This window comes from Odocoileus virginianus, chromosome 3, assembly GCF_023699985.2.
Source record: "Odocoileus virginianus isolate 20LAN1187 ecotype Illinois chromosome 3, Ovbor_1.2, whole genome shotgun sequence".
In the NCBI taxonomy this organism is placed as follows: Eukaryota; Metazoa; Chordata; class Mammalia; order Artiodactyla; family Cervidae; genus Odocoileus; species Odocoileus virginianus.
In genome coordinates, this window is record NC_069676.1 from 67,669,548 (window position 1) to 67,694,657 (window position 25,110).

Genomic DNA, 25,110 nt, shown 5'->3' on the forward strand with positions numbered 1-25,110 from the left:
TGGAATTGCTGGATCATGTGGTAGTTTTATGTTTAACTTTTTGAGGCTATATGTATTTTTCTCAAAAGAAATTTTTAAAAGATTTTCAAATTGTGCTTCATGAATTGCTTGACTATTATTTATGATTGGTATTTATTGTTTATGATTGGTTACTTTAAATTTTATTCTGTAAGATTATATTACCCTTTTACTTTGGTAACCACCTAGCACAGTTATTCTCATACTTAAGCTTGTACCAGAGTCACTTGAAGGGCTTATGCAAACAGAGAATTGGGCTCCATTTCCAGAGTTTCTGATTTGATAGGTCGGAGGTGAGGACTAGAAGTCTGTATTTCTAGCAAGTTTTCGGACAGGGTTGATGTCATTGTCCTGGGAACCGTGTTTTGTGAACCATTGACCATGCATACTAGGGAATTCTTGAGGTAAAATAAGCTTACCAACTGTTTTCAAATGTAATAATTTTATGAATACTAAACCTAATAATTGCTGAAGTTGGCATGATATAAACATTCATTGTAACATTGTAGTTTTACTTTTGTATTTTGCAATCAACAATTTTTTTCAGGTCTCTAACATTTTTATAGGCCTCCCCCAAACTTAATTATTGTGCCTGAGTCATTGATGGAGAGAATGGTTTTGCCCAACGCCTATATGTGCTCAGTCACTCAAACGTGTCTGACTCTTTTGGACCCTATGGACTGTAGCCTGCCAGGCTCCTCTGTTGATGGGATTTTCCCAGCAAGAATACTGGATCAGGTTGCCATTTCCTACTCCGGGGTATTTTCCTGACCCAAGGATCAAACCATGCATGTCTCCTGTTTCCTGCATTGGCAGGGGGATTCTTTACCACTGAGCCACCTGGGAAGCCCACCCAACGCCTATAGATTTGCCTTATCTTTATTTTTTGAATGACTGGGTTATTAGCCCATTGTGTGAATGGGTCATAATTAATCACATCCAGTTATTAAAATCTAACTTGTTTGTATTGTTTTCCTTCTACAAGCAAAGCTTCAGTGAATACCCCTCTGTCTCAGGTGTTCACACTTCTGAATGCATGTTAGAATCACCTTTCCTATTTTGTTTTCCCCGAATATAAGGGGTTTATTCTCTTCTGTCATCAGGAGTACGAAATACAAAGTCTCCCCGCTCCCGCCGCCCCCCACCAGTTCCTCAGTGTTAATGGTGATGAGATTGTCCAGGCAGTGCTGCCGTCCACTCCCAGCCTCAGGCCTTGAACGTGGCATAGCTGGCGCTCAGCAATTTTTCTAATCAGCTCTTCTACTCCTGTACTTGGATCTCATTACCCAGGGTTCTGATTTTATTGGCCTGAGTGCTGCCCAGGCATGAATAGTTTTAAAAAGGTCTTCAGGTGATTTTAATGTGCAGACTGGGGCTAAGAGTCACGCTTGTACATGCATCTTTGACCACGTGTGCTGTGTCTTGTCTGGGCCAGGAGAGTCCCTAGAGATACGATGCTAACCCAGAAGAAGACTCATCATTATCTTTGTAAAAAATGATGTTGAAATGATTGTCCCACAAGTCAAGACATGCTGTGTCATCACAGCAGTGGCATCAGCAACAAGTGTCCTGCTGGTTCTCCTCTGCTCTAAAACATGCATACCCCCAGCCTTTCCTGGTGTAAATGCTTGTCTTTTAATTACCAGGGAGGAGGGAATGAGCATTAAAAAGACAAGCTTCATTGTAGGAATCAGGACAGCGGCTCATTCCTTATCCTTAATAGAGTCTCTGAATTCAGTTGTTTTCTATTTAAATTTAATTTAAATTTAAATTTAAATCTATTTAATTTAATTTTAATTTAAATTCTAGTATCAGAGAAACCTTCAGTGTAGAAACATTAGGACAGATTAATAAGTGAAAAGAAAAATACATAAGCGTCTATTTTCTATTTAATGAAAAATAATGAGAATCAAGTCTAATCATCTTAACAGCAGTGTTCAAGTGCAAATGTTACATTTTGGGTCAGAGAAGATGGATGACTAGCAACAGATGCAGAAATTTTTGTCACTGTTATACATGCTTAAAGACAGATGTGACTATGCATCAAGCCAAAAAACCGAAGGTGATGTTCAAAATGTAAGACAGCTGGTATAGCGTGGGGCCTGGGGCTAGCCAGGACATAGTTCTGGTCTGTTTTGACCAAAAACTAGCCCTCTAAATACATTTGATATAGTGGTAGTAAGATTCTCCTGCTTTCACAAGCCTACCCCTCTTGTCTGTCACACTGCCTGAGATTCCACCTCTCACTTGAGTAAAAATTTTATTTTCTTGAAAGAGAAATACGGATTATTTTTAAAAGAGGGTATGTGTTTGTATGTGAGAACGTCCCCTCTTAATAGCTTTGTGCCTTGGCTACTGATTACTTTATAGTGTATAATATGAGTAGGTTCCCTGCTGGAAAGGTTTCCTGGTAGACAGGATACAGATTAGTTTAGTGTTGGTGGGGAGAGAGAAAATTCATGACTCTGGGCTTCTGCCTGGGCAGAAAAGGCCTCACGTATGAGGTGATATTAGTAGGGATGGGGGCGGAATGGGAAGAGGACTTGAAGATCAAGGAGGGCTGTTTTTTTTTTTCTTATCATTTTGCCAAGTAATTCACTTTAGCAAAGATGGCTAGATCTAGAAGGAACTGTAGAGATCATCTCTTCCACATGAGCCAATTTATATCTAAGGAAGCTGAGCCCAGAGAGGAAGAGCGACTTGTTCAGTATCACACAGTTGTTTAGTTTGGCAGTGTGGGAAGAACTGTACTGTCAGAACCAGCTTTAGGGTCTGGCTCTGATCTTGATAAGGTGTGGCTCTTCTGCTGTCCTACAATATGGGAAATAAATATCTGAAAATTTAAAACATATGAAGGGATGAAGAAGTCCAGAGTATACCGTTGTTGCATAAAATTTATTTTGGGCTGAAGCATTTGAGATCCTGAAATTGCTTATCTGCCTAAGAGCTCTCAAAAGAGCTCAGTTGTTATAAATCTCCTCCTTGGGAACAACTCTCTAATCTTGGCGATATAAAGCTGGCACTACACCAAAACGGACATTGCTACAAAACTATCCTCCGTATCTAAATGCCCTTTCTTCCCTCTATTTCTAAAAAGTCATTTTTCCCCAGAAGTGCCCTTCTCCTCCTCTTCCTTGATTAAGATAGTATATAAACCCCTTTGAGTTGCATCTTTTTTATGAACTTCCATGATTAAATCTATTTCTTCTCTTACTAATCTGTTCTTTTGAGCTTAATTTGCAGGCCCCCAAGAACAGAATATAAGAGGGTTGGGGAAAAGTTTTTCTCTATGACACATGAATTATACAAAAGACAAAAAACATTTAAAGATTTTATTCAAAGAAGATAGAGTTGATTCCAGAAGAAAATTTAAGAAACATTTATATAGCTTGTTAGTCAAATGGAAGTGGAAATGAATTTGCTAAAAGATATAAAATTGGTTAATGTTCTACAGGGCAATGAAATTGTAACTTTTGGGATAGAAATTTGCAAGTTGACATTATTTTCACAATGTTTGTTCTCTAAACAAGTAGAATGGCAAAATCAAAGAAAGTTCTAATTAATGTTCCTCTGATGAGTCTGTTAAAAACAATGATACTGAAAAGACATATCTTTATCATGGTAGTTTATTTCCAAGTTGGATAAATTCAGCTTAGTATGTGAAAGTGATGAAAAAAAAAAAGTCTGAAGTACTCCTTAGTTGTTACTATCTAGAGGGAATATGGGTTTCTGGAGTGTTCTGGGTCCTTGATTCTTTGAGGGTCCACCCATCTGTATATCTCCTATGTATACACTGCAAGAGGAAGTTATCCTAGGAAAGAGAAGTCTTGTTCCCTAACATCAAACCTCCTGGTATCTACCAGCCGAACTGCTGAGTATTTGAAATCCTAAACCCAGGAGGGACCTACTCTTTGCTAGATGCCAGAGTAAACAGATTTAGTTGTCAGTTTAGCCAAGAATGAGTGGAAATAAGTGAAGATTTAAACTTCCTGAAACAGAAGACCTGTTGAATTGGGAGTGGGCATTGGGCAATGACATCTCTCCCCTTCTGTTTTGGGAGAAGGGAGTGGTGCCTGAAATCATTTCACTTCTTCTCACCTTGGTAACAAAATCCAGCTACATACCTTGGTGATTCTCCAAGTCCAGGACTTGTCCACGAGGTCTGGTCAGGGCTAAATCTGCCCTGGTCAATGTTCTTTTGGGTGTCTACTCAATTTGCCTCTGTTTGAATTTCAAATGCTTCAATTATTTATTTAAAAGCTACTCTGTTCCTTGTTCTTAGGCGGGCAGTGACCCTACTGAAAGAGTTTAGAAATGCTGCATATATTTGTATCTCTCCGCTCCTGTCTCTGGGCTGAATTCTGTGTCCACTCTCTCTCACATAGAGGCATGGCTGTCTTCGGTCATGTTGTGGAATGTTTGGGGAATACATTCCTCCTTGTGCCTTTGGCCCTATTAAGGCATAAAGGGGGATGCCTTTGACACCTCCCACCTCAGTTCTCATATCTCCTACACACCCCAACAGAATGGTGATAAACACATTATTTATTCATACCGAGGGATAAATGACTGACAGCTTTTAATTTGTTAACTATCCCTGAGGTCTCATTTTTTTCAAAAGATGGAAGCATTCTTGATTTACAGAGATCTCATTTTTAAGACATGTATTTTTTTTCTTTTAATAAGAAAAGTCTTGTTCATTTTGAAAGGCTTAGGAAATACAGAAATGTATTAAAAAGAATATTTAAATCACCTAGAATATCACTATCCAGGGATAACAAATGTGGTTAACATTTTGTTATATTTGCTTCCAGATATACACATACTTAAAAAAAAACTGAGATTCAACTGTTTTATTAACTTTTTAATTGTGGTTGAAGCCACTTTCAAGGATGTAATTTCATGAATCAGTTAGGCGATTGTAAACAATTCTTTTTTGGTCTGGGAAGTTGATGGGGTGAGAGGGTACAGTGGGAGTTCATAGATATTCATGAACTAACACTGTAGAGGCATCTCCATCCAAAGAAATGATTTTCTGTCCACATGTTGGGATGTCAGATATGGTCTCTGATATAGAGAAGATTTTTGGAGCTATTTATGTTACTGTGTGTGCCGGGAGTACATGAACCTGAGGCCTTATTTCTCCTGTTTGAGAATGTATGTACTCCAGCCTTCTCCAGCTTTCCACTTGTCACTATTGCCTACCTCGTTGAATATTCAGGCTAGAGCTTGATTCTCACTTTCCTTTTCTGCTTACATTTTGAAGGTTCTCCCTTAAAAATTTTTCTGAATATGATCACTTTTAAAAAAATTTGTTTATTTTTAATTGAAGGGTAATGCTCAAAATTCTCCAAGCCAGGCTTCAACAATACGTGAACCGTGAACTTCCAGATGTTCAAGCTGGTTTTAGAAAAGGCAGAGGAACCAGAGATCAAGTTGCCAATATCTGCTGGATCATCAAAAAAGCAAGAGAGTTCCAGAAAAACATCTATTTCTGCTTTATTGACTATGCCACAGCCTTCGACTGTGTGGATCACAATAAACTGTGGAAAATTCTGAAAGAGATGGGCATACCAGACCATCTGACCTGCCTCTTGAGAAACCAAGCAACAGTTAGAACTGGACATGGAACAACAGACTGGTTCCAAATAGGAAAAGGAGTATATCAAGGCTGTATATTGTCACCCTACTTATTTAACTTATATGCAGAGAACATCATGAGAAACTCTGGGCTGGAAGAAGCACAGCTGGGATCAAGATTTCTGGGAGAAATATCAATAACCTCATATGCAGATGACACCACCCTTATGGCAGAAAGCGAAGAGGAACAAAAAACCTCTTGATGAAAGTGAAAGAGGAGAGTGAAAAAGTTGGCTTAAAGCTTAACATTCAGAAAACTAAGATCATGGCATCTGGTCCCATCACCTCATGGGAAACAGATGGGGAGACAGTGGAAACAGTGTCAGACTTTATTTTTTTTGGCTCCAAAATCACTGTGGATGGTGACTGCACCCATGAAATTAAAAAACGCTTACTCCTTGGAAGGAAAGTTATGACCAACCTAGACAGCATATTAAAAAGCAGAGACATAAAAAGAAAAAATAAAAAGCAGAGACATTACTTTGCCAACAAAGGTCTGTCTAGTCAAGGCTATGGTTTTTCCAGTGGTCATGTATGGATGTGAGAGTTGGACTGTGAAGAAAGCTGAGTGCCGAAAAATTGATGCTTTTAAACTGTGGTATTGGAGAAGACTGTTGAGAGTCCCTTGGACTGCAAGGAGATCCAACCAGTCCATCCTAAATGAGATCAGTCCTGGGTATTCATTGGAAGGACTGATGCTGAAGGTGAAACTCCAATATTTTGGCCACCTCATGCGAAGAGTTGACTCATTGGAAAAGACCCTGAGGCTGGGAGGGATTGGGGGCAGGAGGAGAAGGGGACGACAGAGGATGAGATGGCTGGAAGGCATCACTGACTCAATGGGCATGAGTTTGAGTAAACTCCCGGAGTTGGTGATGGACAGGGAGGCCTGGCATGCTGCGGTTCATGGGGTCGCAGAGAGTCGGACACGACTGAGCGACTGAACTGAACTGAACTGAATTGCTTTACAGTATTGTGTTGGTTCCTACCAAACATCAACATGCATCAGCCATTGGTTTACCTATGTCCCCTCCCACTTGCACCTCCCTCCCACCTCCCTCCCCATCCCACCCCCCTAGGTTGTCACTGAGCCCCTGTGTGAGCTCCCTGAATCACACGGCAAGTCCCCGTTGGCTATCTGTTTTACATATGGTGATATGTGTCTCCTTGTTACTCTCTCCATACATCCCATCCTTCCCTTCCTCCCCAGCCCTGTCCATAAGCCTGTTCTCAATGTTTGTGACTCCATTGTTGCTCTGCAGATAGGTTCATCAGTGCCATCTTTCCAGATTCCATATATATGTGTTAGTATATGTTATTTGGCTTTTTCTTTCTGACTTACTTCACTCTGTATAATAGGCTCTAGGTTCATCCACCTCATTAGGACTCACTCAAATGCATTCCTTTTTATGGCTGAGTAATATTCCATCATATATATGTACCACAGCTTCTTTATCCTTTCATCTGTCAATGGACATCTAGTTTGCTTCCATGTCCTAGCTATTGTAAACAGTCCTGCAATGAACACTCCAGTATATGTGTCTTTTTCAATTTTGGTTTCCTCAGGGTATATGCCCAGTACTGTCTTCACTGTTACACCTTGATCTATGGCTCCATCATTTATAACTTGAATAAGTTCAGTTAATGTTTGTGGAAATAAATACCAACCCAGTGAGAACAGGTGAAGGTTATTTGTACACAGCTTGCTGTAACAAGGGAACCAACCACCATGACTTGGGTTTTGGCTGAGACGCAAAAGCAGGCAGAGAAATGGGAAGATTTTGTAGTGGAGAAAAGAGAAGACTTTAGGTCTGCCCTGATTGGATGCTGTTAGTGTGGGGCCGTTCTCAAGGGGGCCCAGCTGGAGACAGGACATTTTATGTGATTGGTTAAGGGTGCATATTTGGCTTTCTCTGGTTTTCTAAGTTGGAAGCAAGGACAAGTTTTAATGAAGCTGCAAGTTATTAATCAATTCTGCCTGTTTTGGGCTGCGAGTGACAGGAGTTGTTGTTTGGCTTCATGGAATTTTTTTTCTAGAGATAGTGGTCTGACTTTGTACAGGTCTGCCTTGTAAATAATAACTGGGCTGGATTCATGGGCTCCCTAGATAATGAGTTGGTTTCTAGGGCTGGTTGAGGTAGTAGGCTAGAGTTCTATTTTTACATAGGGTTGGGCTGTTGTATGGGTTTCCCGGGTAGCTCAGCTAGTAAAGAATCCACCTGTAATGCTGGAGACTCTGGTTTGATTCCTGGGTTGGGAAGATCCCCTGGAGGAGGGCATGGCAACACACTTCAGTATTCTTGCCTGGAGAATCCCCATGGACAGAGGAGTCTGGCAGGCTACAGTTCATGGGATCGCAAAGAGTCGATACAGCTGAGTGACTAAGCCCAGCACAGGCCATTGTATATTCAGTCTCTTATGCTGCATTTGCGTTCAAAACTTAATGGTGCTCCTTTGATGAACACTTGGGGCCAACTTGATTGGGAAGTAACTACTGTTATTGTCATCTCCGTTTACCTAGAAGAACCTGAGAGTCAGAGAGGTTAAGTAACTTACCCAAGATCACACAGTAAGAAGAGCCTGGCTTTAAACTTTGGCAGCTTTCATTCCAGAAACCACCACCTGAGACTACCTCCCTTAGCCACTTAGAGACTGGAGTCACTCTGTCTTTGCCAGTATGTTAGCCGGTAAGAATTTAAAATGCAACCTCTCCATCAGCAGAATTTACATTTTGACTGCAACTTTTATTTCTGAGTAAGGCAATCCATTCTATATGACCTAACTCATCTTTTATCTTCTCAGTGAAACTTAACTGCATTCATCCCATTTAAAAAAATTGATTTATTTTAAAAAAGTTTTGGCTGTACTGGGTCTTTGTTGCTGCAGGCAGGCTTTTTCTAGTTGTGCCTCACAGGCTTCTCATTGCTGAGGCTTCTCTTTGTTGTGGAGCATGGACTCTAGGTACACAGGCTTCAGTAACTGCAGCGTGTGGGCTCAGTAGTTGTGAATTACTGGCTCTCCAGCCCATGGGCTTCAGTAGTTGTGGTGCATGGGCTTACATTGCCCCAAGGCATGTGGGGTCTTCTTGGACTTTAGAGATCAAGCCCACATCCCCTCCATTGACAGGCAGATTCTTAACCACCGGACAATCAGGGAAGTCCCCCATTTCCCTTTTAAATATCCAGTGTGAAACCATTTACCTCAGATTGGGACTTGAACCCATGTGCTAGGACTCGAACCCAGCCAAAACCCAGTTCAGGACTCAAACCCATGTGGCCAGGACTTGAACCCAGCCAAAACCCATGGTACCTGGTTTCAGGACATGATAAAGCTCAGGTTCTTAATGTCTGCTCACAGAAAGAATTCAGTGAGAGACAAAGTGTCAGGTAAGAAGTGGGTTTATTCAGATTGGGAAAGGAACACACTCCACAGACAGAATGTGGGCCATGGCAGAGGGTGAGTGTGGGGGCCCTGAAATGTGGCCTGGTTAGCTTTTATGGGCTGGGTAATTTCATAGACAGATGAGTGGGAGGATTAGTCCAACTATTTTGGGGAAGGAGTGGAGATTTTTAGGAGTTGGATCCCTGCTCACTTTTTGGTCTTTTGATAGTGCCTTGGAACTGTCATGGCCCCTCTGGGTGTGTCATTTAGCTTGCTGATTGAGGATCAAGGTCTAGTCAAAGTGGACTTGGCCGCCATCTTGGACCCATTTGATTCTAATCGGTTTATGTTGTATCCTTGGGTTATGTCATTCTTTTAAAAGTTGTGCCCTGCCCCCTTCCTTCCTTTTTCCAAATGGACTGTAGAATATAAAGGATTGACTCTCTGAGAGTAAAAGGAAAAGTGTTGTGACACCCCTTGTACACACACCCAGAAGTCAGACTGCCTGGGTTTGGTTCTCAGCTCCCTCACTCAGTAGTTACAGACCTTGGGCTGACCTCTGAATTTATCTAAGCCTCAGTTTCCAAATCTGTAAATGGGGATGATGGTACAATACTACCTGTCCTATGAAGCTTAAAGATTCAAATATCAGACATAAAGCACTTGCAAATGCTAAGGCAGATGGTAAGTTCTCAAGGTCAATTAAAACAGAAATACTCTAAGAAGATTCTCTCCTGTGGCTTTAACTAACGAACCATGGAAGTGGGAATTTAATTGTCCATAGTCTGGGCTGGAAAGGGAGGGGAGAACAATCCTACAGAGTACTCTTTTTCAAAAAATTGTCTGGGGCAAGTGAAGACTTTTCAAAGAAGTTGATAGAAAGTGGCATTCCCACCCATCCACCCTTCCTCTTCCCTCCCCCACACATACTTCCCATTCACTTTTGAGATCCTCTGATGATTACAAGGGAAAAGACTGAATAAGATTTCATTTTTACTGATTGTGTTGAACAATTGGTCTTTGTAAATCCAAGTAAATACACAACACATTAAGGATTTCAAATCTTCAAATCCTATTTTATTTGTCTTCTGTGGGTCACTGTACTTGAAATAAGTAGAAGCCAGATAAATAGGCATCACTGGAGGAACAATACAGGGATACCCAGCCTTTTGTTTGTTGAAATAATTGCACATCAAGGGCTTTATCCTCTACTTTCGTACAAAGCACAAAAGAATAATTTAAATTTCCAATTTAACAAAATAAAAGAGATGTGCACCCCCACCACAGTTTATTCTGTCTTGGTGGCATCTCCCCATCTAGGGAGGATGTGGCACAAGGAGAGAAGAGAATTGGCTCACTCTAGTGGTGCTGCAGCCTCTGGAATCCCTGGGTGGCCAGAGAAAGGTCTCTGGAACCCTGCCCCATGACCTCAGGAGGGTGGTGAGAACGTGGGTGCACCTGAGTGAAATGGGGTGGGAATCTGTGGAAGTTCTTATCTGATTGCCTCTGTTTTCTAATGATTTAGAGAAGCAAAGTCAAGTGCTGAAAATGGGGATGGGGACTTGTGGTTTGCAGGGAGGAGCAGAAGCATGAAAGAATTCTCAGTGTGAGTGGACTAGCCACGGGAGCCACTGACGTTCTCGGTCATGACTTGACAGCGATCAGTCGGCGTGGTTATATTGTTCTCTAGCCCCTTTCAGCTCTTGGTGTGTGGGGACAGAGCAGGCAGAGACTTGGTTTTAGCTGAGAAACGTGTGTTTTAGCCGAGCAGAGTCTGACAAAGTGAGAGGAGGCCAGGGGATTGGGCGAGAGGGAGCAAGGATCACAATGGGCAGGAAACCTAAGCCTCTGTTCTCTGTCCCTCCTCCTCCCCCATGCCACATCCTCACTTGGAAAATGGGATGCTTGAAAGCTGAGATTTTGGAGGGGTTTTAGTGATTGGTAATGACAAGGTCTAGAGTCTGGGGTGAGACCCTGGGAGAGGTTGGTGGAGTGGCATAGAGACCAAGCTCATCAGAGGCGAGGAAATGAAGGAACTGCATGAACAGGATATTGGAAGGGTCAACAATGTAGATACCAGAATCATCAGTAATTAGGACTGATCTGGTATTACAGAGACGGACAGTAAGCCAGGAGCTAAGTATTCAAAGAATAAAAGGGGTGATGCTGGGAGAAGGACTGTGGCGACAAAGGGTGGTGGGTGGTATAGTCTGAGAACACAAGATTCAGAGCTGCAGAGGTTTTACAGAGTAAGAGAGGAGAATGGTCTGGAAGAGAAGATGGATTTTCCCTCTCCAGAGGATGGAGAGAGTATAGTTTTTACTGGGGGGAATCTTTAGGAAAAGTCTCATTCTCAGGGCAATGCCAGGATTCTGTTAAAAAGGTCCCTTTAGAAATTCAGCCAACGGAGTAAAGTGGTAGAGAATGATAGGTAGTAACCCTAGAATAGTCTGTGATACACACGCTGCTGTAACTGCTCAGAGAATGGGCAGGTGGGAGGGTTCTGGGTAGAAGGGGACAGTTGACCTGAGTCTGAGTCTAAGGGATGGGTACGAGTTCTCCAGGCAGATAAGAAGGAAGGAAGGAGAAAAAAAGAGCCCAGACAAAGGCTTGGGGGCACGGTTGGATGTGGGGAACAGAAAATAGGCTGGTGGGAATAGGAGAGGAGGGATGTGGGGCTGGAGAGTCTGAGGCAGGGGTCCCATCGTGAAGGGCCCTGAATGCCGTATTTGGAGGTTGAACTTTTCTTGAAAGTGGTTATGTGCTGTTGAAGGAATATAAACAGGACAATGGCTGGATTTTTAAATATTAATAGTATTGAATTCAGTAAAGCAACCATTCTGTGATTTGCATTTGTTTTTTTTTAATGTGTGTATCTATGAATACAGATATCTATTTATCTATCTATATAATCCCAGATATGAAGCTGATTCCAACTGTTCCAGACCAGATTGTTGGCATCTGGACTCAACCAAATACTAAAGATTTAAGGCAGAGGCCAGAGCATTAAGTGTCTTGGGGAAGGGCCTAAAGACTCCCAGGGATTAGGAGTCTTTGCACAAACACAGACCTGAAGGTTTTCATTGACTTAGGTTTTCAATGACTAGTTTGGTGCCTGGGACATTCTTAGGTTTTCATTGACTAATTTAGGTTTTCAATGACTAGTTTATTGCCTGGGACAAATTACTAACTTCTCTAACTCTCCTTCTTATCAGTAAAATGGGATTAATAGTCCCTACTTGAAGGTTTGTGTGTGGATTAAATGAAGTCGTGCAGTAATGTACTCAGCGGACTGCCTGTCACATGGTAATTGCTCAGCAAATATTAGCTGTTGTTTTAATGATGTGTGAGCTTCAAGTCCACACATGTACCTACATTACTTCATCTTGGGTTTGACTGCACGTTGCAATGACCTAGTTCTACTTTTAAAAAACAGGCAGGGGCTTCCCTGGTGGTTTCAGTGATTGAGAATCTTCCCGCCAATGGAGAGGACACGGGTTTGATCCTCGGTCCAGGAAGATCCCACTTGCCACAGAGTAGCTAAGCCTGAGCACCACAACTAGAGAAGCTTGCACACCTAGAGCCGGGGCTCTGTAACAAGAGAAGCCACCACAATGAGAAGCCCGAGCGCCACAGTGAAAAGTAGCCTCTGCTCGATGCAGCTAGAAAACGCTGCATGCAGCAATGAAGACCCAGGGAGGCCACAAATAAGTACTTAATTAAAAAACAAACAAATAGGTATAACCTGGTTCCACTCCAGGAATTATGATGAATTTGGTCAAGGGTAAGCCCTAGGTATTTTTATAAACTCCCCAAGGTGATTTTAATGTGCAATTAAGTTGAATGCTGTTGCTTCTCAGGGGCAAGACCTTGAACCAGCATCAGTAGCATCACCTGGAAATTAGTTTGAAAGGCAACATTTTTCTGATCTACTGAATTAGAAACTCCTGGGGTGAATCAGCTTGCAGTTTAAATAAGCTCCCCAGGTGATTCTCATCACACTCAAGTTCTCATAAGTCCTAATCCAGGGCTAGTGGTTCAGGGTGGTCATTTCAGCTGTTGACCTCACTTACATTGACCCGACAGGTCTTTCAAATTCTCCCCTTCCATTTCCTAGGCATTCCCTCACCTGCTTTCCTTTTTTTCCTTCCCCTCTTAAGAAGAGGTTAGATTTAGGGTTGAGGTTTCTTTTCTTTTGCTTATTTAATTTTATGTATTTTATTTTTATTCTATCAGGTATTCTTCCATTCTCGCAACAAAATGTTTGTGTTGGGACATTTTCCCAACATTTCCTGGAGCTTAATAAGGAAGACACACAGTTCCTAATCCCATGGAATTTCCAGTTGTCATATTGATTTATAATAAATGTATATTTGGTCTTTGTTCCCACTTCTGGCACAGACCTCCAAAACTGGAATTTCCCTTGGAATTTCCTGTGATGAGAGCATTAAAAGTGTCTTTTGTTGTGTTAATGGTGACTTCTGGGCAACACCTAAGGTAGGTGGTTGGTTGCTAGGAGACCCAATTGTGTGAGTTCCACCCCCTGACCTCAGAGCAGGGCAGAGGGGATGGTCAATGAGTTCGATCTCCATTGGCCAATGATTTAGTCAAGTGGGCCTACATAATCAAGTGGTCTTAAAAGCCCAGGAGGCCTGGGTTCAGAGAACTTCCCGGGGAAGACGGAGGCCTTGGAAGGGTGTTGCTCCTGGAGAGGACAGGGATGCTTCCCCCACCCACCCTCCACCCTTGTCTTTTCTGGCAGTCTGGTAAGTAAAATGTTCTTTTGAGTTTTATGAGCTGCTCGGCATATTAACTGAACCTAAGCAGGGGGTCTTTGAAACCTCCAATTATTGTTGGTCAGTCATAAAACCTGGGCTTTCCATTGGTGTCTGAAGTGGGGAGCAGTCTGTGGGGCTGAGCCCTTAAGTTGTGGGATATGATGCCACCTCTGGGTAAACAGTATCGGATTTGAGTTGAATTGTAGGACATCCAGATGGTGCTGGAGAATTGCTTGGTGTGGGAAAGGACCAACCACACATTGGAAGTGGAGTCAGAAATTTACCCGCATTAAAAATAAAAGTGGCTACCTCGATGGAAGGGAGGTTTGGGGGAGAATGAATATGTGTGCATGAGTTTGAGTAAACTCCGGGAGTTGGTGATGGACAGGGAGGCCTGGCGTGCTGCAGTTCATGGGGTCGCAGAGTCGGACATGGCTGAGCAACTGAACTGAATACATGTATATGTACGGCTGAGTTCCTTAGCTGTTCACCTGAAACTCACAACACTGTTCGTTAATTGGCCATACCCCACTACAAAATAAAAATTTAAACAAAAAAGTGGCTAAGCTCTGCCTGCCTCGGGCAGACTTGTGCAGGGTGATTTCAGGTCCTTAGCTTGCCTGCTTTATATCCTCTTCTTCTGTAATTTTGTACTCTCTGCTCTGCCCATGTGAAAACCTATTCTCAAATTTGGCTCTGACCTCAGTCATTTGTAAATTAGTTTGAGCTACTCTGAGAATAAGCCATGTTTGCTTACCAGACTGCATGCACCTGAGGAAAGGGGCTGTGTCTTGATTTCTTCACATGCTCATACTTCTCCAGTTCAGACTCTTGTAATAACATGCCACTTGTATTTTTCAATTTCTTAATTGAAGTATTGTTACTTTACAATGTTTTAGTTTCTGCTGTATAGCAAGGTGAATCAGCTATTGTAGTTGTTCAGTTGCTAAGTTGTGTCCGACTCTTTCAATCCTGTGGGTCTAGTGCGCCAGGCTTCCCTGTTCTTCACTATCTCCCGGAGCTTGCTCAAATTCATGTCCACTGAGTCGGTGATGCTTTCTAACCATCTTGTCCTCTGCCACCCTCTTCTCCTTTTGCCTTCAATCTTTCCCAGCATCAGGGTCTTTTCCAGTCAGTCGGCTCTTCAGCTCAGGGGCCAAAGTATTGGGGCTTATACACATATCCCCTTCCTCTTGGACCTCCCTCCCACCCCCACCCCACTCCTCTAGACCATCACGGAGCTCAGAGCTGAGTTCCTTGTGCTATGCAGCAGCTTCCTACTAGTTCTCTGGTTTACACATTGCAGTGTATATATGTCAATGCTACGCTCTCATTTTGTTTCACCCACTCCTTCCCCCACCGTGTCTACAAGTCCATGCTCTATGTCTGTGTCTCTATTCCTGCCCTGCAGATAGGTTCATTAGTAGCATTTTTCTAGATTCCCTATATGCGTTAATATGCAGTATTTGTTTTTCTCTTTCTGACTTACTTCACTCTGTGTGGACAGACTCTAGCTCCATCCACATCACAGCAAATAACCCAATTTTGTTCCTTTTTATAGCTGAGTAATATTGCTTTGCTTGTATGCATCACTTCTTTATCCATTCCTCTGTCAGTGGACATTTAGGTTGCTGCCATGTCATGGCTATTGTAAATAGTGCTGCAATGAACACTCAGTAGTGTAAATAATCGGCCTGCCAATGCAGGAGATGAGGGTTTGATCCCTAGGTGGGGAAGATCCTCTGGAGAAGAAAATGGCACCCGTACTCTTGCCTGGAAAATTCCATGGACAGTGGAGCCTGGTGGGCTACAGTCCATGGGTTGCAAAGAGTCAGACATGACTGAGAAGCTGAGCACACACGAGCACTGGGGTACATGACTTTTTGAATGATGTTCTTCTCATTCACTTGCATTTTTAAGTGCTAAGCAGCACTGGCTTTGGCACCACAGAGGAGGGTTTGTCTGCAGCCAGCTAGCTGTGTAACCTTGAACAAGATCATGGAACTTTTTGGCACCTCAGTTTTCTCATCTATAAAATAGGCTTGATGATGATTAACATCATACAGTTATGAAGACTATATAAGATGATGCATGAAAAGTTCTTTGGTCAATACTGAGGGTATTCACTGAGAGCACTCAATGAATGGTATGTATTAATGATAGTTATTTATTAAATTTCACTGCCTGCTATGGAAGGATAGGTTTCATCCAGGGCAATATGGTAAAATGAATGTCAGACTCTAATGAGCTGTTGGGAAGCTTTTGGGCAGAGTGTTTTCCCTGAGGTACAGTTCCTACTCTGACACCCCCCTTTCTAGGCAGCCCAGAACTCACCTCCACCACTGTCTCCAGAAACACCCGTTGCTGAGCCCATCTTGTGCTTTCCTGTGGGTTCACCAGTGCTGATGCTGGAACTGCCTGTCGTGTGTGCCTATGTGCTAAGTCACTTCAGTTGTCCAATTCTTTTGGACCCTATGGACTATAGCCCTCCAGGCTCCGAAGCTGCCTGGAGCAAGTCTTAAATCTTTTCAGGGAGTTTAATGCCTTGCAAAAGCCTCAAGTCTATTTTAATTGAATTATTTCATTCAATGTCAGGCTTAAAGAGCACCCTACAGGGTCTCAGCTCTGAATGAATGCATTAAGAAATCAAATTGTATAGATGATGGCATAATCCTCCAGGCAGATATAAATAGAATCTCCTCTGTTGCCTTTTCATTTCCTTGCATTAGTTAATAAACACACTTTTATAGCATCTGCTTTTCCTTTTCTTCGCCTAATGTTCTTTAGATGCCTTAGTAAAAAAGAGAACAGAATTCATAATAAAAAAGATACTGGGGAAGAATTTACTATCTGGATTTTCAGGGCTGGAAGGGATTTTCTACATTACCTGGTCTAACCTTCTGCATAATTTACCTGGTGTGGGGCAGAGATCTAGAGAAGGAGATGACTTGGCCAAGGTCACAGAGCTTCACCTCCAATGAACTCAGCTTGAAAAAGACACAATCTTTGCTCTAGACGAGTATTGGGAGCCACAGCAAAACTTGGTGTGGAAAAATGAGTAGATCAGGGCAGGGGTTAAGGGAGAGGGGTGCACAATCTGGTCTCAGGTTACCGGGAGGTTGAATCCTAGTCCATCTCATGATGTTTGGGCAAGTGATTTAAAATGACCATTCCTGGGGTGTAACTTTCCTTTCTCCCAAGTAGCGATAATAACACCACCTACCCCAGAGTGCTGTTGAGTCCAGCTACAGTTCACTAAAAAACAGTACCGTACCTCAATACATTTTAGCTGTTATTAACTTTTTTTTTTTTTAAAAGCTCTTATTGGGATGGTAATGGGAAGTTTCTCCATCTTTAGAGCTTTATGGCTCCTTGTAATGAGTCAGTTTCTGGGCCCTAAAAAGAAAGTCCCAGTGGTCCTTATTTAAGGGCTGATTTTCTCTGCTAATGAGAGTAGGTAGAAGAAGGGCAGGTGTGAAGGGTCAGCTCCATCAGAGAGGGCTGAAAACAATGCTATTTGATCCTCTGAGAAGATCAAAGTGAAATTTAAGAGTTTAAGAAACATGGGAGCTCCATGAAAGGAGGTGTTAGTAACAAAAATAAAATTAATGTTACCAAGTACGTTAACATCCATTGTCTCACTTGATTCTCAATTCTATATGATTATATATTCTATAGATTGTATGTAGTAAGCCATTAACTCTCTTGAATAAACAAATGAAGAGTTGGATAGGCATTATTGTCCTATTTGAATGAGGAAATGGAAATATAGTCTTTGCTAGGTAACAGACTTCCCTGAAGTTAGTGGATGAAAGTAACAATGACTCCTTAAAAAAATTTTTTTTATTGATTTACAATGCTGTGTTAATTTCTGGTATACAGCAAGGTGATTCAGATACACACACACACACATATATATATATACATATACACATGTATTTTCCTTTATGGTTTATCACAGGATGTTGAATATAGCTCCCAGTGCTATACAGTAGGATCTTGTTTATCAATCCTATATATACTAGTTGGCATCTACTAACCTCAAATTCCCATTCCATTCCTCAACCCCCCCCACCCACCCTGCGCACTTGACAACCACAAATCTCTTCTCTACAACTGTGAGTCTATTTCTATTTCACAAGGAAGTTTATTTGTAATGACTTCTTCATGATTCTGTAGTGTTTGGCAGGGTGGTCCCTCTGCTGGTTTTGCCCAGGTTCAAGATGCTGGAGGGTCCAAGAGAGCCTTGGTGGTGTTTGTGGCACTTGATGTTAGCTATGGGCTATGCTGCCTTGCTTCTCCCCCACGTGGCTTCCCCTCCTCCATAGACTAGATGAGCTTCCTCACTTGGAGGTCTCAGGAAAGCAGTCCGAGATGGTGAAGACAGAAGCTGCAAGACTGTTGCTCCTACCACATTTTATTTGTCAAAGCAAGTCTCAAGGCCAGCAAAGGTCCTAAGGTTGGAGAAACTCCCTCTGTTGATGAGGAAAGCTGTAAAAGCATAGTTATATTTATTAGGAGATTAGCAAATTCAATCCTTTACTAGCACTTGGTCAAGGTCCCAGAGCTCATATGAGTCAGGGCCATAACTTGAATGAGGCTTCTGTGACTCCAGGGCTTGTGGCCTTTCTCCTACAGCATGATCACATTTGTGGTATGAGTAAACATAACTAAGAGGTGAGGCAAAGGCTTTTTGCCCTTAGACATCTGAGGACATTGGGCACCTGATGTGTCTGAAAAATGTCGTAATCCTGAAACACTGTGGTTTGGACATAACACAGTTCTTTATTTATAAACTGTACAACAATAAAATATTTTTAAGTAGTATAGTTCAGAGTGGGCTCTTTAAAATGAGAACAGAATGGCTGGCCCTTCCAGGAGAACTAATGTACTTTTGTGGCTTAAATTAAGAAACATTCACTCTCTGTTATTCATAGAAATACAGATCTAGGAAAATAAACTCTTTAAAAAATGATGAAGTTTGAAGAAAGGCCATGTGGTTCCTAAGCTGAAGCTTGAGAAGATGAAACAAGGGCGATTGAAGACAAAAAGATCAAATTTCAAGCCAGCAGAGGCTCTTTAAACCCTAAGAAGAGAGCAGTCTGTTGAACAGAAGCCTTGTAGGAGAATCTGCCTAAATAGAGTCCCAAACCATAGTGATCTATTAAGAGTAGAAGAAAGTGATTCACAAAATGATTTGTTACATGTTTGTTTTCTTTTTTGTCCCGATGCTTGTGATGGTGCAAAGTTTAGAACTTTACTGTGACCCCTAAACATACTTAATGGCACTCAAAATGGTTTCTCGGAGGAGAAAAGAGTAACGTACAAATGCTTGATCTCCCATTCCTGGCTGCTGAGGAGGCGGAGATTGGTGCTCAGCTGCCTGCCTCTGCAGTGCTGACTGAGGCGGTGGACAGAACAAGGCGCCAGGAGGTGTGTGACTCTGCAGGAGAAGGGCCCTAGGCCACCAGCGAGAAAGGACCGGGACAGGCCGCAGCCGAGGCTGTGAGGGAGGGGAGGGCAGCAGTGCACTGGACGCCTTTGGGGAGGAGGAGGTGTGGGTCGCCTGGGAAGAGCTTTAGGAAGTGAACTTGTTCTCTTGCTCTTGTTGAACTTGTTGTCTTGTTCTCTATCGGGGAGTGCAATTCCCCTTTTGGGCTCAAGGACACTAAATTCTTTGATCCTTGAGACTCCTGGGGTCCAACTTGTGTTTATTTTGAACATAAGCCCACACAGAGAAGCAGGAATTGGAAGACCTAATTCCATTTGGGTCATGCTCTGTGTCCATCCGGTCTCGTTTGCTCTGTCATGTCCGACTCTTGACTCCATGGACTGTAGCCCACTGGGCTCCTCTGTCCATGGGTTTTTCCAGACAAGAATGCTGAAATGGGTTGCCATTTCCTTCTTCAGGGGATCTTCCCGACCCAGGGATCTAACCCTTGGCTCTTGCATCTCCTGTGTTGGCAGGTGGATTCTTTACCACTGTGCCACTGGAAAGTGCTTGGGTTATGCTAGCTTTCTCTTAATCATGTTTTCCAGGCATTTTCACTTTTCCAGTCATGATTTTTTTTTTTCTAGATGGTGGGGGGATTTACCAATCCTATAGTTGTTGTTGCTTCTTTTTTTTTCTTTCCTGATTTTGTTGTTGGGATGTTTTGCTAGTGGTGAGTTCTGGTCTCTGTATACAAGGCTCTTGATGAAAAGTGCTGCCTGGCCAATAATGAGAGTTCCAAGATATTGCTGATCCAGCAGCAGGCTTGTTCAGGGCCCAGCGCAGGCTGCTATGAACTGCACATCTGAGCACTGGCCTGGTTTCTCTAGCCCAATATTGCAAGTAATTTAGCAACCATGTTACTGCCCCAGAGTCACCCTGGCATTGGAGCCAGCAGGCATTAAAGTCATGGTCATTTGTATTCCTAGGTGTTTCTAGACAAGCTTTGTTACTCATGAGAGTCAATTGTCGTCTTGTTTCATTTCCCACTTCCTGCTCTTTCATGTTCTTTTTGTGGCTATGGAAAGGGCATCTGAGTAGAGGGATATTTGGATTAAGATAAAGAAACAGGAAGCTTCCCTGGAGTAGTATTAAAGCCATAATGATGATAATGAGAGCACATACATATATAGGTTTATAGATTCGTTGACTTTTTTTTCTTTTAAGTTAATTTATTTGTGTGCTTAGTCACTCAGTTGTCTCCGACTTTTTGTGACTGCATGAACTGTAGCCCACCAGGCTCCTCTGTCCATGGGGATTCTCCAGGCAGGAATCCTGGAGTGGGTGGCTGTGCCATCCTCCAGGGGATCTTCCTGACCCAGAGATCGAACTCAGGTCTCCCACATTGTGGGCAGATTCTTTACTGTCTGAGCCACCAGGAAAGCCCAAAAATACAGTCCATGGAATTCTCCAGGCCAGAATGCTGGAGTGGGCAGCCTTCCCTTCATCCAGGAGATCTTCCCAACCCAGGCATCGAACCCAAGTCTCCTGCATTGCAGGCGGATTCTTTGCCACCTGAGCTATCAGGGAAGCCCTTATTTATTTTAATTGGAGGCTAATTACTTTACAATATTGTGATGGGTTTTGCCAGACATTGACATGAATCAGCCATGGGTGTACATGTGTCCCCCCATTCTGAACCTCCCTCCCAACTCCATCCCCACCCCGTCCCTCTGGGTTGTCCCACAGCCCTGACTTTGGGTGCTCCGCTTTATAGATTGAGCTGGCACTGGTGATCTGTTTCACATATGGTAACTTACATGCTTCAGTGCTGTTCTCTCAAATCATCCCACCCTCGCCTTCTCCCACAGAGTCCAAGAGTCTGTTCTTTACATCTGTGTCTCTTTTGCTGTCTTGCATATAGCGTTGTTGTTACTGTCCTTCTAAATTCCATCTATATACATAAATATCCTGTATGGGTGTTTCTCTTTCTGACTTACTTCACTCTGTACAATAAGCTCCAGTTTCATCCACCTCATTAGTACTGATTCAAATGCATTCTTTTTAATAGCTGAGTAATATTCCATTGTGTATACGTACCACAACTTCCTTATCCATTTGTCTGACTATGGACATCTAGGTTGCTTCCATGTCCTAGGTATTGTAAACAGTCCTGCAATGAACATTGGGCGTACACGTGTCTCTTTCAGATCTGGTTTCCTCAGTGTGTATGCCCAGCAGTGGGATTGCTGGGTCGTATGGCAGTTCTATTTCCAGTTTTTTTTAAGGAATCTCCACACTGTTCTCCATAGTGACTGTACTAGTTTGCATTCCCACCAACAGTGCAAGAGGGTTCCGTTTTCTCCACACCCTCTCCAGCATTTATTGTTTGTAGGCTTTTTGATGGCATCCGTTCTGATCAGCGTGAGATGATACCTCATTGTGGTTTTGATATGGATTTCTCTAATAATGAGTGATGTTGAACATCTTTTCACCTGTTTATTAGCCACCTGTATGTCTCTTTGGAGAAGTGTCTGTTTAGTTTTTTGGCCCACTTTTTGATTGGGTTGGTCATTTTTCTGGTATTGAACTGCATGAGCTGCTTGTATATTTTGGAGATTAATTCTTATATATGATATATATTTTAAGACTACTTGGCAAATAATATAAGTTTTAGTGCATATTATTGCCAAATCATTCTAATTTTCAAGTCATTTTTAATTTTTTCCAGTTTTATGGAGATATAATTGACATATAAGTTTAATATACACAACTGACATAACATTATATAAGTTTAAGATATACAATGTGTTGATTTGATACACTTATAACCTGTGAAATAACTACCATAGCATTAGTTAATACCTCCATCACATCACTTAGTGACTTTTTTTGTGGTAAGAACATTTAAGATCTATTCTTTTAGCAATTTTCAAGTATATCATACAGTCGTGTTAATAATGACCATGTGGTACATTAGATTCCAGAACCTTTTTATCTTATAACTAGATATTTGTATTCTTTGACCTTTCCCACAGTTGTTGGTAACCACAGTTCTTATCTGTTTCTATGAATGTAGCTTTTTTGATTCCAAATATAAGTGATATTACAGTATCTGTCTTTCTCCGAATGACTTATTTTACTTCGTGTAATGACTTCAAGGTTCATACATGTTGTCACAATTGAAAGGGTGTCCCTGCTCATGGCTGAGCATATCCCATTGTGTGTGTATATAAAATACATACTACATCTTTATCCACTCATCTGTTGACTACTACTTAGGTTGTTTTGATATTGTGACTACTGTGAATAATACTGTGATGACTATGGGAGTGCAGATATCTCTTCCAGATGCAATTTTCATTTTATCAGATATATACCCAGAAGCAGGATCGCTGGATCATGTGGTCGTGTATTTTTAATTTTTTCTTTCTTTTAAAAAAATTATTTATGGTTGTGCTGCATCTTTGCTTTCTCTAGTTGCTGCCCATGGGGGCTACTCTTTATTGCTGTGGGCAGGTTTCTCATGGCTGTAGCTTCTCTGGCTGCAGAGTGCAGGCTCTAAGGGTGTGTGGGCTTCTGTAGTGGTGGCGCATGGGCCTAGTTGCCCTGCGGTATGTGGAATCTTCCTGTGCCAGGGATTGAACCTGTGTTCCCTGCATTGGCAGGCAGATTCTTAACCACCAGGAAAGTCCCAATAACTTTTTTTTTCCTTTTAGAGTAAAGACCATTTTTCTTTATTCAATCAGTGAAAATTTACTGAGCATGTACTGTGCCTGTATTTTAGAGAAGGAGCATACAAAGATGAGTAAGACAATGTCTCTGTTCCCAAGGAACTTACAGTTTGTGGGAGGGACAGGGCAATTATGAAATAGGATAACAAAGACGCACCAAAAAAGAAGGAGGGTATAAAACCCAAACTGGGACGTAAGGAAAGCTTCCTGGAAATTAGAAAGTTCAAGCTGTGTTTGGAGGGAGAGAAAACATTACATTTATTTTAATTGAAGATCATAAAAGAACTTCAGATCCAGAGTTCTCTAGGTACAACTGCTGGTCACAGAGCCATAGTGAGGCATTAGAAACTGGAAGGTTCAGACCAAATGCATCATTGCCAAGTCGGGATATTTGGTGAAACCAAGACGTTTTTTATTTTCAAAAATTTCTTAACTTTTTTGAGTAGAGTTGATTTACAATGCTGTGTTAGTTTCCAGTATAGAGCAAAGTGAATAAGTTATCTGTATGCATGTAGATTCTATTTCCATACAGATCATTATAGAGTACTGGATGGAGTTCCCTGTGCTATATAGTGGGTGCTATTTAGTTATCTACTTTTTGTATAGTGGTGTGTATACGTCAGTTCCAATCTCCCAATTTTTGCCCCCTTCCCTTTCTACCTCCATAACCATAAGTTTGCCTTCTACATCTGTGACTCTACTTCTGTTTTATAGTAAGTTCATTTGTACCATTTTTTTTTTTTTTTGATTCCACATATAAATGATACTGGGCTTCCCAGGTGTTGCTAGTGGTAAAGAACCTGCCTGCCAATGCAGGGGACATAAGAGATGTGGGAAGATCCCCTGAAGGAAGGCGTGGCAACCCCCTCCAGTATTCTTGCCTGGAGAATCCCTAGGACAGAGGAGCCTGGCAGGCTACAGTCCATAGGTCACAAAAAGTTGGACACAACTGAGTGACTAACAATTTCACTATTACAGGGACAGATCAGACAGGAGTTGGATATCTGCTGGATTACTTAAGTCCTGTGCCTTATAGGACTCTAGATGCCAAGCAGAGAGGGCATCCTGTGAGAGGGCCTTAATGAATCTCTATTGGAGGCTACTGGGGTCAAGAAGAGTCTCATCAGAAGTATACCATCTGGATGAGTCTAGATGGAAAAACTTCCGGGCTGCCCCTGCGTTTTCTTCCTCCATATAGGTGGAGAGGAAGTGCCCGGGCAGGGATGAGCACTCCCTGTCCTGGGGCTTCTTTAGAGGCAGCCTGCTTAGCAGCTTGGTCTGCAAATTGGCTTCCCTTTGTAATGTCAGATGAGCCTCACTGATGCCCTTTGCGATGAACTATGGCTACCTCTGGGGGCTTCACAGGTGGCGCTAGTGGTAAAGAACCCACCTGCCAATGCAGGAGACATAAGAGATGTGAGTTTGTATTTTCCAGCCTTGTTTCCCTCTGCTGTATTACTGTTTCCATCGGTGAACCAAACCTGGTCAGCATCAGCCAAATGTTGATCCGAGAGGTCTAGGTGGGCATTTAAGAAAATTGTCAAGACCTTGGAACAAAAATGGGTAGGAGCTTTTCCCCCTGGTTTGGGCAAGATTGCTAGATTTAGAGTCCTACAAACACCCAAGATATCTGTGGGTTTTAAAAAAAAAAAAGGGGGCGGGATTTGATATCTGAGGATCTTATTGTCTGAAAGTCAGGTTGAAGCCTGGTTATTAAGTAAATGTACATGCTGAGCAGTGAGAACCCAAATGGGTGCTCCCAGGGTGAATTTAAGGGCCTCCTCTCTTAGGAGGGATAGTACCGTGCCCTAAGACAGGGGGCCAGCCCTTCACAGTGGGACCCTACTGTTCGGCGAGTTAGGCTACTGGCTTTGGAATTTCTTGTAGTCTTTGGGTGAGGACCCCTAAGGCAACGCCCCTTTTTTCATGGGTTGAAAGTTAGAATGGCTTGGAAAGTTTGGGTAATCCTGAAGTTGGAGCTCTGATAAAGAGATTGTTTTGCCAAATCTCTGGCAAAGAGATTTTAAAGTTGGAGCTCTGGCAAAGAGGAGGTTTCCATGGCCTCCTGTTGGGATGACCCCCACACAAGGGGTATTTAATCATCTCTGCGTTTTAGGGCTTCATATAT

At 42.3% G+C, this 25,110-nt stretch overlaps 1 long non-coding RNA gene across 10 annotated transcripts in view; it reads left to right on the top strand.

Annotated features, from left to right (window-relative positions):
- The window catches only part of LOC110143670 (uncharacterized), a 244,884-nt gene that overhangs the window by 105,939 nt on the left and 113,835 nt on the right, over positions 1-25,110 (top strand). For 8 of the 10 annotated variants that reach the window (XR_011486972.1, XR_011486967.1, XR_011486962.1 and 5 more), the window contains exon 1: positions 13,601-13,805. The exons of the other annotated variants lie outside the window; for them this stretch is intronic. This is a non-coding gene — a long non-coding RNA (uncharacterized lncRNA). Of the gene's footprint in view, positions 1-13,600; positions 13,806-25,110 lie in introns of those variants that run through there. 10 annotated transcript variants of the gene reach the window in all.